Source organism: Choristoneura fumiferana, chromosome 5, assembly GCF_025370935.1.
Source record: "Choristoneura fumiferana chromosome 5, NRCan_CFum_1, whole genome shotgun sequence".
Classification (NCBI taxonomy): domain Eukaryota; kingdom Metazoa; phylum Arthropoda; class Insecta; order Lepidoptera; family Tortricidae; genus Choristoneura; species Choristoneura fumiferana.
Window position 1 is genome coordinate 22,452,179 of NC_133476.1, and position 20,030 is coordinate 22,472,208.

The following is a 20,030-nucleotide window of genomic DNA, read 5'->3' on the forward strand; positions in this document are numbered from 1 at the left end:
GTTTAATAGATAGGTAATAAGAAATTAAGATAGGTAGGTACAATTAATTACATACCTATTTATGGGCAGTAAAAACAGTGTAATAGTTCTTAATTGATTGTGCTGTTTTTAAGTCCATAACAGTTTTCACTTACTTATATAGCACAAAGAGATGAACAAAGTAAGTGTTGTCTCTTATTAAGTTTGTATTTTGTTAAGTCTGTAAATTTTACCTCCGCACATTGAATCTACGGAACAACGACTAGCTGATACTTATAGTGTCTTTTCAAACCTTGACATTGGCGGAATCATGGAGCTATACTTTCAAGAATTGATTTGAACTGTAAACAACCTGACCTGGACATTTTAAGACTTTGACGTAAGACGCCGGAGGGATTTTATTTTACATTTACAGAGCTATGACTGAATTTATAATTATGAAAAGTAGGTTTTTTTATTTATTTTAAATTTGAGTTTGACCAAACAATTAATTATCAATGTTAACGTAAATCAAGAAAAACACGGTGTAGGAATAATAAAGAATAATATTATTATTGCTTCTACATTACCAAATAAACTAAGTAGGCTTAAGTTGACTTAAAGTATAGCAGTGCAGTCCTGTCTGTCATACTATACCTACCTATCTACAATAAATTATTGTCAGCCTAGTCTGTGCCCGCCGAAGGCAAATGTCAAAATGACGGGCATAACAACGTTAACCAACATAAGCTAACCTCAACATGCATTTTATGTTTATGGGGGATAGGCCTTTTAGGGGTAGTAGACAGGTACAATTTAGGTCAGACCTTGTCAAAACCACTTAGATCTTATATCCGTCGGGCTTGGAACGGGTGGGTGCAGGGCAGGTGCGCCCCCCTGCTGCCCGTCGCGGCCGCTGTGGAATGTCAATGCGCCCGCGCCGCTCCGCTCCGCGCTCGCCTTGCGGGGCGGGGAGTGAGCGCTCGCTCCGAGAGCCCATGTATGCGAAACAATGCCACTGGCCGTGGCCTGCGCGTGCGCACTGTGCGCACTTGCTAAATGAACCGGCCTTGCGCGCTGCTGTGTGCGTGAGGACGCCCGCTGCTTCACTCACAGTGGCCTACGATACAAATAGACCCGTAGGACTAGGTTTTGAGGCTTCAAAAATATTAAAGTTGTTTCTTTTTCGCATATAGCTTCCGGATATTAACTTTCTTATTAATATCTGAGCTCCCGCTGACGCTTATATTATTACGAGAGCGAGAGGGACGGTACGATACGAACTTCAATTTTCGAGTTCCGTAGTAGCCTTGCTGGTGACAGACGGACGGACGGACAGCGGTGTCTTATTATAGTTAGTTATAGGGTCCCGTATTTACCCTTTGGGTACGGAACCCTAAAAACAACCAATTCCAAAATCAGGGTCACTCTAGTGTCCATCTGATTCGTTGCGAGAATTGCATAATGCACTGAATGTAGTATAAATTTCTCAACTCGCATTCGGAACAGGATGCGCCGCGGCCTCCGCGCGTCGTGTCCGCAACACGCTGCGCGCCTTCCGCCTGCTGGACATGGCCATCCATGTGCACTTACCCAATTTAAGACCTATTATCATTTCCAACCATGTTTACTACTAAAGGCAACCAACCGCCTTACCTACATACCTACTATTTCTACGCGAACAAATAGTAAAAGCCCAGCACTTGTTTAACAAAATTATTCTCAGGGTCTTAAAAGACAAACTCAAAGGCTACTCACTGTAAAGTTGATGATAATTGGTAAAGTTTCTACCCATACTGATGCACAATCAGCATAACCGTTCGCTGAATGCAGACGTCTACAAATACAAGAGAAGAATCGAAGCCATAGTTTAGTATTGCTTATATTTTTCATCACACTTGCCCGTAAACAGTGTCGTATAACATGCAGGCTACCTTGGTTGCAACCCCCCAAATAAAACCCTCGACCTGTTCTTGTCATGAAACCCGTGGTCGGTAAACGAGTCATTGACCGTACTAATAGTGCTGCGCGCGCTGCTGCGGGAGGACCTGCGCACGCACGGCCACGGCATCGGCAGGCACATGCTGCGGAGGGGGAGGCAGCCAAGAGCGCAGTCAGCGGTATCGGCAATGTTTGTAAAAATATTAGTTTTTCTATTACAAATATACAATTTTACTCGCAAATGTGATGAAAAACTTTGTATGTCGCACGGGCGGTACTACAATTACGAACATCACACACACACACACACAAATACACACACACACACACACACACACAAATCACGCCTGTATTCCCAAATGGGGTAGGCAGAGCACACGAAACGTTACCGCTTCGGAAGCCCTTTTAGCAATTTTAGGTTTTAAGTTTGACAAAAACGGTACAATAGTGACAGGTTGCTAGCCTGTCGCCTACGGTATACCTTAACCTATATCCTCAGTCGCCTCTTACGACATCCACGGAAGAAATGGAGAGGTGTAATTCTAACCCGACACCACACGGGGACGAACATCGACTCATTCGGGCTTCTAATAGACTCTCGTTCACGTTCATAATTCCTTATTTACCGTCCTTAAGACACAATGTACTAAAACATATGCTTGATAATAACAATAGGTCGATTATCGAACGGGGTCCAAACCACAGACCTAACAAAGGCGACACCGACACGGGAAGCAGCGCCCACGCGCAGGCAGCCTGCCCCGAGTGCCCCGCACCCGCAGCGCGCGCACAAGGGACGCGCTGTGCGCCGGCGCTGCCAAACAACGCCCATTGTTCCCGTGCGCCGCTACTTAGGTCATTGTGGATAGTGGATACAGGACAATGGCGATGTTTTAGTTTACATATGAATGCGTGCGCCGCGCGCTGCTCCTCACGCGCCGCCGCCGCCGCGCGACAGGATGCGATTACATCAAATGAGACAGCTCATTTGATAAAGCTTCTGCCGAGCGCGACCTTCGACAAGATGACAATAATTTATGTAACTGATGCTCTCAAACGATAAGACGTACCTAAGTACAACATGAGCAGATATAGACACAGGGAACATTAGGACCTACTGTAGTAGTCCAGGGTTTCTGGAATATGCATAATTTTCGTCAGGCAACCGAGACTGCGAGTAGCACGAGTTATAGGTGTGCTCAGGTGCAACACGTCTCAGTATACACGAGCTTTGCCTTGCTTGTAATCACTGACGTCACTTATAAAATGAAGGCAACCCGGTGGGAATCGGGTTGTTACGGCAGCACGCTGCTGGTATGTCTAGAACAGTCTAGAACAGAGTTTTTCAAACTTTTTCAGGACGCGGCCCCCATTGGTTTGAAAAATGTTTGGCGACCCCCTGCTCACCTCCACTTACATTGAATAATCATACACAGTACCTAGCACTGACAGTATTTTAAAGATACTGCAACCTCCTCTTTCCCCGGGGTCGCGACCCACAGATTGAAAAACACTGGTCTAGAACATCAAGTACGAATTCGTAAGGGTATGTAGGTATATGTGTGCTGATGCTGGTAGAATCTGAAGTGGCTTCGATCTGGCGACCTCATTCGGAGCAGTCGGGCGCGTCACCGGCGCGAATAGCTGAAGCGTTCTTTGTGCGGCTCGCGGCGGCTGCGAGTGCGCGGGCGCCGGCGCGACGCCGCCGATAATTCTGCTGCTTTCGACCATTACGACATCTACTTACATTCTGCGCCGAGCGGCGAGGCGTGAGGCGCCCGCTCTCCGCCTGCGGCCGCGATAACTTGCTGGTATTTATGATAATAAACTTACAAAACCACTTAAGTGCACTTACTTTATCTGAGACAGTATCGCTAGTTTCTACTTCCTTTATTTAGCAGAGAAGATACTTAAGTAATGCCACAAAAGCTAAATTCTTTCCTTTTGAGGTAGGTACGAAACCCTAAAAACGGCGCGATTTTGCGCGGAACTAAAAGCATCGTTGTTTTGGTAGAAAGGAGCAGATGCCATTGTATAAATGCACGTGTTGAAATCGATGATTCACTCGTTGGAAAGCACGATGCTTTACGAAGCAGCACGTCCCGCCCGGGCCGGGCCGTGCGTCAGCAGAATACGCGCGCGTTGCGCAACGCGGGCTCACAGACGCCTGCGCAGACACCTCGACAAAGCGTTCCACATCCACATCCATTACCATACAATTTAACTCGCGTACATCGACATATGTTATATAGGCGTACCAAAGCCTTCCAGACATCTTGTTCTCAGTTTCACAACTCCAACCTCCAGCACTTACGGCGCTGGATGCATCAGAGTACCTAGTATAGGTAGAGTATTCATGATAGCGCGTGCCGTGGTTCTTATTGCAATGACATTAATGACTAATTTTGAAAAAATCACGCCTCTTCTTCTTGGATGGCACTAGGTATATTAGGCAAAATATACTGTAAACTCTAGATTTTTAATGTAACAAGTGGATCGAGGTCAGCCGTTGAGGAAGTGCGGCACACAATGCAGATCGTGAATCAGGTTCACGAGACTCCGATGGTCCAGGCCGCATAGATCGGTGTTCGATTAAGTCCAAGTGGGCTGTTTACTCACCTACTTCCGCACTTAGAGCTACTTACTTACCCGCTAAGAGATAACTGTAGATTCCGGGGTAAGTCATATGAGAAAATTTTACCTTTACTACTTAAACTGTTACAGAACGATAGATTTTAAAACACGATACTGACGTAGTGGACTGACTTTTTAGTGTTTCTAATATTTTTATAAACATGACTGATGGATGACTTCAGTTTTTTTTTACTAACAAACAGTGTGAAGGACGAGCCACAGTCGAATTGTAAGCCTTGCGACTTGCGACTTGCTCCTCAATAGACAATAATGATTGAAATGCTAGTTGTAATATTTAATCAGATTTTACATAAAGGCCAGTACCTACAGACATACCGCATTCCAAGTTTCCAACTGCAACCACCTGCAACGTAACTGCCAATTGCCGACTACCCATACATTTACCATTGCGCAGTTCCATTGCAGTCGGCACAACTGCACACTGGCTGCGATTGAATGTATTTGTGTGGTTAGTCAGCAGTTGCGGTTACGGTGCAGTTGGAATGCAGTCCGTCTGCACTGGCCCTTACTAGTTAGGTAGATGGTTTTATTCGAACTTTACATTTCATTATGGTATCTTATACATATACATTTTATTACCCGTTTTTATCATACCAATAAGAAACAATGAAATTTGACAAAGAATGAATTAAATGCGAAAATTACAGTAACTCCGTGTCATCATTGCAAATTCGAGTTCTGTGTCGTTCTAGTGGCTTGTCTCAGTAGTAAGAGATGCGAGCGCTATCAGTGTCGTTGCCCTTTTGATTCAGTTCTTGTTATTACGCGTCGATAGCTGATGCTATAGGAGTAGAGCAAACATCGCTATCGGTCCTGTCCATCGGCTGCCCGGAGCTGCAGCGGTCAGCTGCCAGTAAACTTTCGTGCTACTTCGTGTATGTTCGTCTTTGTCTAAGGCGACGATGGAGGCAAACATCCATTAACAACCGGATGCCAGCTTAATATAGATAATTGCCTCAAGCATTATTAAACCTGTTTGCCAAAAGAATGTTAAAAGTGACCGTAAATGTCAGCGATATTGTTGTTGTAACCAAATAACTCGTTCAACCGATTTCGAATGGGATAATCGATAGACCTGCTCGTCGCATACCTACGTGCTATCGTGCTATAAGGCACCTACCTTCTATTCTTTCTTACGTGAGGTCGGTGTGAAATAACCCGCTAACGGTATTATGCATCGCTGCAATAACAGCGTGACCCGTTTATCTAAATATTGTGAGAAAAACTGTATAAACAGAAGTTGTCGTTCATGAGCGACGGCCGCGTAACAAAACGCTCGGCAGCGCGGTCGGCGGCGGCGGCGGCGGCGGCGGCGGCGGCGGCGGCGACCCGACACCGGCGCGGCGCGGGCGCATCGCTCGCACTCGACGCTGGCTGGCGCCGCGCGCTCCCTCCTACCTAACTACCCTTGCGAATTGACAATGAGAGCTGTGGCTAATTGGTTACAATGCTGTAAATTATCTTATTACTTGCATCGAATATATCGCGTGACTCTATAAGTTTGGCTGTTGAATTGAAATTCAGGGTTGTTACTACATTCCCGTGGGAATTCCCAAAATATATCTCCCATCGTATCGTGATCTTCATTCACTGTGTGAAGAACGCACGTTCCAAATTTCATGTCTCTATACTTGACGGTTAAGATTTCAGGATTTTATTGGTTTTATGTGTAATTCTAGATATCAATTGTGACAAAATTCACGCAGTCCTTTTAACGTGGTAGAGTAATAACCACACACACATTTTTACACTTATAATATTAACTTAGGATGATGCAATTAATTAGTGTAATGTAGATTTGTTTCGAGCGTGCGGTGTGGGAGCCGGCGCGGGCGCGCCGCTGCGACCGGTGTGTCGGTAGTGCGTCCCGGCGAAGTCCCGCCGAGATCCATTCATGTTTTAATTAGTTTACTCCCGGAGATTGTTATCAATTTCTCGGCAGCGAATTATCCGCCGCCGCCGGGAACCGAGTGTCCCTTCCCAATTAATGTCATAGAGATTCAATTTACAAGTTCAGCCCATTCTCAATTAAATTAACAATTTTGATGAAACATTTAACTTCTTATTCATGGAAGTACAGTTTCCTGTTTTCACTCCTTGCAGCATTAGGTAGTAATAATTACATAACTCCCCCCCTCCCCCTGCTCGTGACACTGGGTATTGCACCTAACTAGTGCCAGACGTTCGAGTAAGTTCGCATACGATTATTTGTAGCTCGGCTAGTATTTCATTTGTGTCTGGTGGCTATACACTGAAATTCACAATTCCAAGTTCGTATTCTATCGTCTCTCTCACACTTCTGGTAAACAAATACTATTAGCGTGAGCGGAATGACAAGGCGAAGTTCGAAAATCGAATTTCGTTGTAAAGGCCTGATTTGGTCAGGTTCGCGATACGATCGAAAAAGCTCGCCGAGCTACAAGTAGGCGTGGACTTACTCGTACCTACTAATTCTTACTTCTTGAGTACTTAATATAATAAATGCAAATGTAACTGTCTGTCTGTTACTCTCCACTCTAAAATAAGTAGGTGGTGGGAGTGGATTTGGTATGGAGGTCGGTAGGTAGTTTCAAATCCTAGAGGACATAGGATAGATTTTATCAAAAAAAAATGTAAAGTTCCTATGGGAATGTGGTAAATTAAATGTCCGCATACAAAGCTGCGTGCAACAGCTAGCAGCTAATAAGCAGTTTATTATTGCTACGCTGAAGCAGAAGTGTTTCTGTCGATATCGAACTGCATTTGAACCAGGAATCGAAGCTGTAAATTATAAGGTTAGATAAGAGTCTTGATGATTTACGAGGCTGCGGCCGCCTCTCGGTGCCGGAATGCAGCGCACACACGCGCGCCGCCATTAGCTGCGTCCGCGCACGAACCGGTTGTCGCACGCCCCCGGCCCCGGCTCGCCGGTCAAGCAGAAACCCCACAGGTTCATAGACACTTGGCTATACATAGAACTTTATTTAATTCAATAGCTATAAGTAAAAATAATGAAATAACAGTAATAATTACATTCTTAGGTTCTCTCACTCTCGGGTTGCCTAACGAAAATGTTGACTCCACGCTACTCTTAAGCGCTTCTGTTTTTTATGAGATAAACGCTGCGTTTGACGCACATTATTTTTGTATCCGATAATCTACGCGCTTACCGCTGCGTTCACCGCGTAAGACAATGTTTGGTAGATACTAATAAGATTATCTCATGCAAATGTATGTGCGTCAAACGCATTTATAGTTATGGAAGTATAGTGAAGCTCAAAATAAGTGAGCTAACCGCAACGTTGTTGTTTAACAGACTTCAAAAAAGGAGGAGGTTATAGTGGGACCACAACAGTGCGAGCTTTTCTCTAGGTCTCGAGGAAGCTCGCCACACTCAAATATGGCCCAAGCACGCCAAGTTTTGAATTAAAAATAAAAGATAATGTATTCTTGTGTATCGAAAGGGTGTGCCATGGATGCCCTATGTCAACTGAACACCCATATAAGACGCTAACGGGCTTGGGTCTCTCGGTGAGTGATTTGTGCGTTGGTTCCACAGATGCTCCGCCGTTTTGCAGGCGGGTTCCGCAAGAGTGTTCGCGAATGCAGTCTGCGGTGCATGCCCGCCGCCCGCCGCCCACCCGCTATCACGAATGCACTCTTAACCATTTTTTCATCTTTGAATAGGAAGAGAATAATTACATAAGATTGTATGTTTCGAATCGGTATGCGCCTTTATTGCTCCCGGTACCTATAGGTACGTATCAATGTACCTATCCGTATTAAGCTTAGCTTCAAACTCCGTTTAACTTCTATAACCTATGTGATACCTACCTATACATTTAATCTACACTTACCTACCTTTCAGACTCTTTTCAAGATTCGGCCTGATTTCGTGAATCTCAAAATTCTCAAACTTCTTAGAATTTTTAGTAAAATATACACTAAATATCAAATAAAAAACTAATAAAAAAATTACTATTTGCTTTGCTTTTTAAAAATATATAAAATATGGCGTCCATTAGTTTATAAAATCAATACCTACTGAGAATAATAAATTAAAAAAAACCAACTGACGCTTTTCGAGCACGAGATTCTAAAACAAACGTCGAGAGCACTACGTTAGGTGTTTTTTTAATATTTTATGAGTTCCTTTGACTTCTCCAGGATTTCATCATTAAATCCTGATCTGGTACCAACTAGAAAGTATACTACCCTTTATCCTTACGATTTTTAAATTGTATGTATGTTTGGGAAAGAAGGACTCTTATCTTATCTATTTCATCTGGTATTGTGTTTAGGGTTAGTAAATGGTGTTTATTTATCAATAGCAGCTGTGGGGGCAGATCGGTCGGCTCGCTGGTGTATACGTAGGTAATTAATTACGATGTGTTTACGCACATTATCGCCGCGTGCTACGTCACGGCGAGTAGGTACACTGGCTACTCGTAATAAGTATTTAATTTACTTGCCGATCTATTTAAATTATCCATTGTGTCGCAGAGAGCTAGGAACAGCATTTTTTAGTGGGAAAATGTACAGGAAACACGTTAAATATTAACCTAATGGAGGACATGGAGGTTTTGAGTAGGTAGGTGCTATTTTGTTCCTTGGTAGGTATTAAAATCAGACCGAGACACCATTAACTAATCTTCGTTGGGTATTCTAAATCGATGTCTACCTGTACCTAGCCTACTAAACTTTACACAACAATTATATAAAACAATACAGTAATCAGAAAGTTGCCTGGAAGAGATCGCTCTTGAGCGATAACGCCGCCTATTGCTTACCTTGTAAGTTTGTCTCTATGTACCTGTGGTCTGGTCTGGTGCACAATAAAGTCATTAGTAGGTATTGTATTGTATGTGTATAATATTGTACTTATTTTATATTAATAATTGCACAGAATTTAAACTATAATACATATTTGTGTGAAAACGCAGCGCAGTGCAGGCAATGTTTTTAAATCACACTACAAAATATTACTTCAAACTACAACCCTAATACAATTTTCGTTTATGTAACACGGTCAATTAGAGATTTAATTTTCACCATCGGATGATAATTTCGAGCAGGTAATGTGTTTTAAAAATCAGTCTCCTAGTCGTCCTTTCGCACCCCGTATGCTGTGGATATATTATAACACATTAATAGGTACATAATTATCGTCGTAACATGCGCAGGCGCGGGGCACGGGGCGCGGGGCGCGGCAGCATTAAACCAGCAAGCGTTCGTTAACTGCCCGCAAACAGCGAGATAAAGCCGATTAATAATGAATGCGAGGTGTAAGCTCGACGGTTTATGCTTTTATGCAATGCAATATCCTCCGTACCGGACTTTATAATGCGGTAAAACTAATAATATTGTTTATGGCCCTAATGTTTATTTCAAGTTAAAATGAAATTCGAAGGCACCTAAAGTCAGCCAGGCTATTTTTCTTTGCCAGTCCATATAAATATGTAATTTTGTCTCGAAGTACTTATATTTATTTTGCCTGTACTCGTCGATATTCCTTAATTAATATCTTTTATTGGCTGTAATGCTCTAATTAACTTCGGCGAAATACATTGACGTGCCATAAGAACGGGACTTCACTTCTTCATTACAAATTTGTATGGAATGTGAACCGGTGTATTTTGGCTTGTCTCAGTATTAATATGTATTTAGTTAAGCTGCGTAGTTACTTCTCATAGAGAAATAAATTACATAACTAAAGGTTAATTTCTTAATGGTACTTATGTGATGCCCTCGTGGGAAGTGAACTACGGCATAAACCCTCTCAATTTGAGAGGAGGCCTGTGCCCAATCTGTGACGTATTTAGGCTGGAATGATGATACCAAGGTTGTAGTGATTCTCCTCTCCTCAGTCCTCAGTCCTCACTATCCTTTCACTTTGTCCCTATATGTATGTTTCAAGCGGATAAAGTTTCTTGTTTGTAATAAAATTGTTTTAAAACAAAAACATTATTGTAACTGTTTTCGTTATCATGTGGGTCGGAGACGAGCGCAGTATACTGTATGTCCCGCGATTTTGTTTGTTTTCCTTTGTCAGTTTTTGAGTCCGGTTGCAGCACGACGGCCACGTGTGCGCGCGCGCACGTGGCGGCGCAGCCGACTGTGCGCGGAAACGGGAAGAGTGAACTGAGCTTATATTCACCTTGTTAATTATTATAATAAAATTCTTACGCTCAAAGGGGGCGGCTTCTATCATGATATTTAAATTAAAAGACGATTTGCCCGCCGGCTGCGCCGATTGCGTCGCGCGGCTACACGGGAGCTCGAGGTTTGGGGACCGCCCACTAATGGGGGTTGCGATACTAACGGACAGTGTAGATAAATCATATGCAAATGTCGGCATGACAGGTGACAGGCCCAACGGGCCGGGATCGTCGAGAGCGGCGCGTGTGCTGGCGACCGTTAGCCTCTCGCGCGGCGTCGGCTGTCGACCCCGGCTGCGACAGTTATGTCCTCGGCAGCCGCGCGCGCGCAGCCGCCCGCGCCGCCGCCGCGCCGTCTCGCGCTGCGGACGCCGACTAAACAAAACAATCTTAAATTTATAATTTTCCAGGCTATCAGTCCGGCCGCTCCGCCACGCACCCTTGGTACCGCGCTTCGGACTCTGCGAGCAATAGATTAAGCAGGTCGCGCGCGATACACTCGTCTGGTGTACCTACCTACGTACCTACTTGCCCTAACCTACGTATACGAGTATGTATTAAAGGATCTATCTTTCATACGCGAAATTGATGGAACTATGAAAATAAGTTTAAGAATTTGTAGGTACTTAATACAGTTGAAAAGGATAGTGTGAGCATTTATGCACCCGTAACGCGTGACCCAGACGAAGTCAACCATATGTTTATGTATCGAACTTTGAGGAAATAACTACAGACTCCATTAATAAATGCTATATATTTCCTCAAAGTTATTGAAAGTTAGACTTTTAAGTTGCACGCCTAGCTAGAAGCCAAACTCCCATTTATTTTTGCAAATACAATTTAACTAGTAATGTTCGATAAATTATTTTTAGGGGCGATAGCTGACGTCTTTGTCGTTTGAAAACCGAGTTGCAGACACATTAAATTATTTACCAATTTACTTACGAGTAACTAATTAATGGTTAATTTGCGAAATGCAATAAATTAATTCTGTTTGACGTACCTTACTAATAGTTTTGTTTGTTTGCTCATAAATCACCTAAAATATGTCATAGTGAGAGTGTTTTGTAATGAGTGGTGAGATAACCTGCGACTGCGATAGCGCGCGTTGCGTCAGCGGCGGCGGCGCGCGCGCACCCTCCACCAAATGCAACGTCTCATCACTATTTCTAAATCCTTATCTTAATTATCACAGATCTATAACCATTTATAATGACAAGCAAACGCAAAATTGATAGTAGAGCAAATCTCCGTAGGTCTTGCCAGTGTATGACGGGATATGTATGTATATTGCACCCTCAACAATCTTACTAAATATGATTACCAACGTATTTGGATTATACTTAGTTGCAATTTGACTCATAGATAGTCTAGATCTACACATGTCATATCTGATACCATTAAATAGGCCAATACAATTAGAATTGTTTGAAGAATTAATTACCAGAAAGGTAGGAATCGATTTAATACCTTCATTTGGTGCTATTTAAATGTGCATGTGTATCCAAGTTTGCCCCTTTCCAGGTGTGCATAACTTATGCGAGCCAAATAACTGCGAAAATTATTCCCTTCTCTCAGTTTTTTGCTTATAGCATAAAAACGGTAGATCTGTACGTCCGCCAGAAATGTCATTGTTCTCAATATAATATAAACGAGTACTCGTAGTTCTAGTATATTTATTTCGGGAATCTTGGAAACTGCTCCAAAGACTTTGATGAAATTTACTGTGGGGATTTTTGTTCCGGGGGCCAACAATCCGAGCGCAGTTTGGTTGCTCAGGAGGTAGCAAATCTTTACATCCCGGTACATTAGGTACAGTCACCAGCATTAATATCTGCCACAGCGGAGCGTGCAAAAATATCTGACACGTCCTTCCGGCCCTAGAAAAAGAGTCGTATCAGATATTAATGCACGCTTGTTGTATCAGATATTGGTGCTGGTGACTGTACACTGCATTGATCGCAATAAACAAATTCTTCATAAGTAAAATCGATTTGCATGTGTGAATATGTAGAAATGATAAAATAAAATAAAATATTTTTTTTGGAAACTATCTACATGTGAAGCAGGGATGATTTTTTTTATAACCCATACTATAGAATATCGTTGCATAGTTTCTGAAAAACATTAAATTTGTTAAGAATTTATTTTATTTAATTAAGTTTCAATTTAGGGATACGTTTGCAAATAGAAGCTCTTCTGTTAATTTAGATAATGATTTTTCTCGAACCGTGAACTGAGGTTAAGAAACCTGGCACTATACTCGCTGCTGGCTATTCTAGGCCCAAGAGAATAGATAGATACGGGACGTCGCGACGCTTTACTGCGCATCGCGCTGCAGCGAAAATGCGCAGCGAACGACAAACAAACATACAGAAGTGCAACGGACTACGGACTGCGGATGCAGCTGCAGCGTGGCGCGTTGCGGCGGTGGGGGTGGGGGGGGGGTGATGTAAGGACGACGTCTCGAGGACAATGCGGCGGAACCGAGACACCGCCGCGTCCGCGTCCTGCGCCGAGCAACGCTTGGACATAATTTCCGACACTCAGCTGTTAGCAACTGATAATGAACGATCTCTGTAGAGATCTAGCGCGAGAATGTTTCCTAATATTTTTTTAATCGCATAGTGATAATTAAGTACCTATCAACTAAAATGAACAACATGTCTCTCGTTATTCCATGTTTTAATTAGAGTCTATTAATAAACTAATAAAAATTAATTGAATGTGAGTAAACTGTCTAAATATCCGTAGGTAATTCTGTGTTATAGAATATAATAGAATACTTAGGTAGGTACTATACATATTATACAAAGAATAAGTAATATATTAAATATTTCATGGGACACTTGACACCAAATGACCTAGTCGGTAGTCCCAAACTAAGCAAAGCTTGTACTATGGACACTAGGCAACGGATAAACATAATTATATAGATAAATACATACTTAAATACATATTAAACACCCAAACCCGACCCGACCCGAGAACAAACGTTAGTATTATTCATACAAATATCTGCCCCGGCCGGGATTCGAGCCCGGGACCTCAGCTTCGTAGTCAGGTTCTTTAACCACTTGGCCATCCGGTCGTCCATAATAATTTGGTGGAAGTATAAGACCAAGTGGGATTAGTAGAATTGAACATAATGTAGAGTATTGTATAGAGTCCCTATGGGCGTGTTCCTCCTCCACCGGAGCGAGGGAAATATTGTCTCAAATGATACAATTACATTGATATGACACGCGGCGCGACAGGAGCGACACTCCATGACTTGTCATTCGCAGGGAATCCATAAATGTATGTGTGAATGATATTTCGTTGCGCCGGTTCGTGACTCGCGTCTCAAAGCGCGGTCGTCGTCGTCGGCCGCCGACGCGACACGTTTTTCATATTACTGAAAAGCGAGTAAAAGAGTTACTTGGTTGCATGCTTGTTGTATTGACGACCAGATGGCCTAGTGGTTAGAGAACCTGACTACGAAGCTTGAGGTCCCGGGTTCGATTCACGTGTCGGGGCAGATATTTGTATGAAAAATATGAATGTTTGTTCTCGGGTCTTGGGTGTTTAATATGTATTTAAGTATGTATCTATCTATATAATTATATTTATCCGTTGCTTAGTACCCATAACACAAGCTTTGCTAAGCTTACTTTGGGACTAGGTCAATTGGTGTGAATTGTCCCTTGATATTTATTTATTTATTTATTATAATTTATATGTTATCTTAATCAGCATTGCTAATCTATAGACACCTACAACATCAACGGTATTGCAAGGACGTTGCAACTTTCGCTGTCTATTGATTAAAGCTAATCCTTTGTGAGAGGTCGTTACTACCACTAGCAGCCAGCAACAGTACGGGATCTGATTGCAAGATTATCTACGTCATAGAGCACAATTACAAGCCCGTAACCACCCCAAACTTACATAAATAAAAACAAGGCTGTTAGTTATATTGGCTGGTTTGATAATTATGGAAAATGGAACGTCGTAGTACGTACGTACATATACATATTTGGAGATCCCTCTTTTAACATCTAAAAATAACTATACCAAACAATTATTTTGTAAGTTTTGGACTACAGTTGAATAACAGTGTTTCGCGGGCGATAAATCACAACCTATTACGTTTGAGTCGTTTTTATCGGCGCGTGTGCGGCTTCCCTCGCTAGTCAGAGGACACACATAGTAAAGGTGCGAGATTTTACCAGCACCCACCTTTACAGGCTAATGTTCATTACGTCGGCTGCATAGCTGGCCACGTATTCCACATTACTTACTCCGTTCTTCTTCCATTAGTTTCATTGACGCAACTAATAATAATAAACTAATAGTAGATTGTACAGCAAGAGCATAAAAAAAGCCATTTTACCCAAGACGTTCATATAGCCACGTCAGGATAGACACGTCGAGGGGAAAATGGATTTAATGCTCGAGTTTTACACTCTGCTTTTCACTTCGATGCTCCGAGGCAATGAATGGAAATGAAATAGCAACAGTGATAACAATTGTTCACTCACTAAGTAAATTTTTTTTTCATGCTTTACTATATAATTATATTTTTTTAGTTTCAGTGATTTATTTTGATTGATTTGATTGATTTTTAGTTTTATGTAAATAAAAAATGTATTAAAAAAATATAAAGAAACTTCTTTGTTTGTGGCTGTTGACACCTAATTACCTTGGTCTTAGATAAAGATTTTATTTTATGCACTAGTGCATAAAAAGTCATTTTATGTCGCCTAGATCCAGCATAAACACCAACTTTACGAGCATGAGACGTGAAAAAATAATTTCATTGATCGCAGATGCTTTTAAGGATGAAAATTACCCTGCTGCATAGAGAAAAGCGTTTGAGAAAGCTACAGGTATATAGATTTTTCAAAAAATCACTATAAATCCAATTTTCAACCGATTTAAATTTTCTCTTCGCTAAACACTATCTGTTTATCTATATTTTTATTACTTATTTTAATTTATTAACAGAAAAGCACAGAGTTATAACACATATACAAAATTAAAAAAAATACAACTACTATCTACTTACTATTTACAAAACTTATACTAAATAGAAAATGTCCTCAAGGCTGCTGCTTTGGAGGGCCGTTCCTAGGAGGCTGGCAGCATTACCTCATCTATATTTTCATAATAATATTAAGATATGGCAACATAAGGAGTTGTCAAATACCGTATTAGTATTACTGGAATTTTAACCAACTTTGTGGTCATTAAAATACATGTTCGGCAACACTTTCTAAAGTGGTGGAACGAGTTTCTATGACGTTACTTTGTCGATTTTTGTTATTGCAATAATTCAGATTATCATCTACTTAATTTTTAGGAATTATGTCTATATGTGACATGACATCTACAATTAAAAATTTACTGTTTGTTGTGATAATTTGGATGTTTTTACTTATTTGTTTGATCAAGTACCTAGCGAAATTGCTATGATTTATTTTAGGTACCTGCATCCTTGTACTCGCCTTGCCCTGCGTTGCGTACTCCACATGATATGATTACGTGATTTTTGGTGATATTAAGTATTTTTTTCTTTGTATGGCCAGGTTTCTGACGTCACATCTCTTCCTCCAGCGGCTGAGCAAGTGACAGCATTACTTTTACTACTCAGGAAACATCACTGAATGCGACAACAGTAACTTTTCGTTTAAAAAATCTATTCAGTCCTACAGAAATACCAATACTTAACAGAAATAACAGATTAAGTACTATTCTCATTGTACCTAACATTAACAATAATGTTTTATCAATTAGTTCATTACAACTAATTGTGACATGTTAATTATATACATATTTACATTCTAGCTCGAGTATTGCATTATCTCTATTATTTGTTAGGAAGCCACTGTCAATAGCACCTACATGTAGCAATTGTACTTGTAGTTAGAATAGTAGAAAGTTTCACTGACTACTTACTTTAAACAATAATAATTATTTGTACTTTACTCAAGAGACTATGCATAATTCCGTAGTAGCGGGCAGTAAAAATAGTCTTTCGTAAAGTCAAATCTTATGTTTCAAGTCGTATCTATACTTGTGTATACATACGAGTACATGCGTAGGTATTTTAGTTGCATTGGCTTTCTGGGCATTCATGCACAAACTATATAGCTACAAACGTAATCGGTAACGTAAAGATATTTGTTAACCGGTAGTTATTACGTATATCCAAATCCGTAATTTTGTGTTTAGCTAGCTGAAGCCCACGCGGCTTTGCTTTCGTTACAGTTGTTCTTATGCTTTGGGAAAAGGAACTTCTATGATTGATTTCACCTTTAAATATATAACTAAGGGTTTGGGCTGGGCAAATATGAGTCAATGAATTAGCCAGAACTTTTTATTTGTGTTTATATTATTCTTTGTTGAATTCCTACAAGATTGTATTAATCTGGAGTTATAGTGAGTCGTGCTCCCCTGTTTGCAAGCAGAAGTCGGGTGCGGCAGCTCCAGCTCCAGTAAATACTTGTGTTTAATTATAAACAACATAAATGTGTTCGTAATTACTGGAAGCATTGAATGAAAACCCTCAGCCACCAAAACATTGAGTCCATGAATTATTTTTAAACATGAACATAGTTATTTCAGTGTTGCGAACAATTTTAACTCAGTGTATATTTAGTTGTAATGTGTTGAGGCATGTAAAATGAGTGCGGCTTGTTTTTTGGTTGCGCGACGGAGCAGATGCAGGGCGCGTGGGGGAGCCTGCACAGGCGCCGTGGGAGGGGGGGAGGGGTTTATGGGCGATTTAATTGCATTCCTGGATCGAGAGGAACAGCGCCTCTCGACGTGAGAACTGCTCACGGAATCGACGTGGGAATGAAGGAGCAGCAGTGAGGTGCTGGCGGCCATTCATTACACATTAATAATTTATCTGGATGTTATCGACATTACTTGGCATTTGATTGGTTTCATTCATGTCTAAAACTATTTAGCAGGTTATTGAATTTGAGCAAGACGATAAGTTACCCATTTGTTGTCAAGAGTTTTTCTTTTTAAACCTATAGGCATGATACATATTATTATGACCTAATTATACCTAAGTATATATATCTCAAATGGTATTAACGTAAAGAACTAAACAATAGCGGTATATTTCCATTGAATAATTAGCAATCACATGCCCATTCATCAGGCGCCTGCGCTGATTCAGCTGCTATTAATACCTGCACCGACATTCTCATGAATCTCATGATGCAGAGGGGCAAGTACCTATCCACGTACTTTACAGTAGTTTTTCTCGAATGCTTATCGGCATCTTCATATTTGTTTGTCATCAGACAAGGAGATGGATTGTTGATGTAATATCTCTGAAAATAAAAACTACTTATTTGAAAGTGTAAAAAACTGTGTTAAATGTGATATGTGAATGGAGTGTTGATACGAAGAATACCGCCTTGTTTTGCAGCGGAGCGATAAAATTATCAGTTTGCCCACAATCAAATAATTACTTGTATTAAGAATGTTGTTTAAACTGGTGTCGTTAGCTTGCGATCTATGTTCATCAATAACTCATTACGCGCTGGATGTACGTGTCATTAAACTACTGTTTCACCACGCTATTTAATAGATGCGACTACTACTTCCATAGAGAGCCATTTTGAATATTGTACCCGGCGATAAAGATTGCACATCGATCTTCGGAAAAGACAATTGGCTGTTCACGACGATTCCGAACACTGGCTACCGTCCATCAATCATCGTATTTATTAAGTTACATTTTATATCAAATAAATATTGCACCTTTATGGACGTAATTAGTTGACACATGAGGAAGCTCAAAGTCACTCAGAGGGCTATGGAGAGGGTTATGCTCGGGGTTTTTTGGCGGGATAGAATCAGAAATGATGATATCCGCAGTAGAACTAAGGTTACCGACATAGCCCGAATAATTGCGAAACTGAAGTGGCAGTGGACGGGGCACATTGCTCGCTGGACTGATGGCTGATGGGGTCAAAAGGTTCTTGAATGGCGACTGCGGACCGGGTGACGAGCTGTCGGTAGGCCTCTAACAAGATGGAGCGACGACCTGGTTAAAATCACGGGATCGCAGTGGATGCGGAAAGCACAAGACCGGTCTGAGTGGAGAGCCTTGGGGGAGGCTATGTCCAGCAGTGGACGTCTTTCGGCTGACATGATGATGATGATGAATTTAATATGTAGTAAGTTGTACCATTTATTGCAATTTCACAATTAATTTATTTAAACAATTAGTTTAAGGGTTTAAAAAACACACTTGTCAAGTACACAACGTCAAGACATTAAGCAAGCGTACTTTTAACAAGTTCAAGAATGCGAGTTTATCGCGCTCAACAAGCTGCTCGCTTACCGCAACCTGAGCTGGAAACCAAAGTCTATTTATAAGTAATTACTACGGCTAGAGTACGGTATTGGCATAACAACAAATATGACTCAGTTCCTTACTGGTACTGGGTCCTCCAGCTCTTCTGGCTAAGCTTTGTTTTCCTCGAGCGCTTGAGTCACCGCGCCGCCTAATTGGTGAATCCTTATCGCGCATCCGGCATTCTGTAGTTAATGAACTTTGTATTTTTAGTATTTTCATAGACGCAAAAATCAACTACAATATCGCGGTTGATTTGTCGAATAAACCTCAGATATTATTATACTTCTGTGTGCACGGGTAGAGTAATCGAAGTTTGTATAATTTTACATAGTTGTTGCTCGAGCCGCGTCGTTGGAGACCCGTCTATCGCAGGACGATAGACGGGTGACGGATGGATTCTGCCTCCACATTCCGGGACGTCATCTTCTTGCCGATCTTTTTGCAGTAAGCGCCCTATCAGTGAGGTAGCTACATGCACTATTGGCGCCATAGCGTAGACACAGAAAATAGTTTGTTTCAATTTTAATGTAAAGTCAGTGTTGAAGCATATTTGTTGTATGCATCCACGTTGAAGCTTTACAGCCACTTGTGTGTGTAAATACAAGATATGAAAATGTGTTCATTTGTTATAACCGAATGTGTAAAAGTACAACTACTTTGTCGCTAACTAGACTAACAGTCCAGTGCCGCTCTCGGAGCACTGGTTTGATGTGAAACAATTATTTGGTACCGCGGCGAAGACAGCGCGGGGTTATGCTTTTGTTTTGCGCAACGAGGCTCTTTGATCTGCGCTCTGCCCGGCTCGTGTGTGTGTATAGAAGCTATCGGCGGTATGTTTCGTAAACATGCTCGTCTAACAGATGTTCGCAATGGAAGCGAAATTCGAACACCACCTGCTAATACTAATGTGATTATTTCAGGCTTCTTCTAGATCGATTTATTATCGACGATCGACATCGTTCCTGTTATGTACT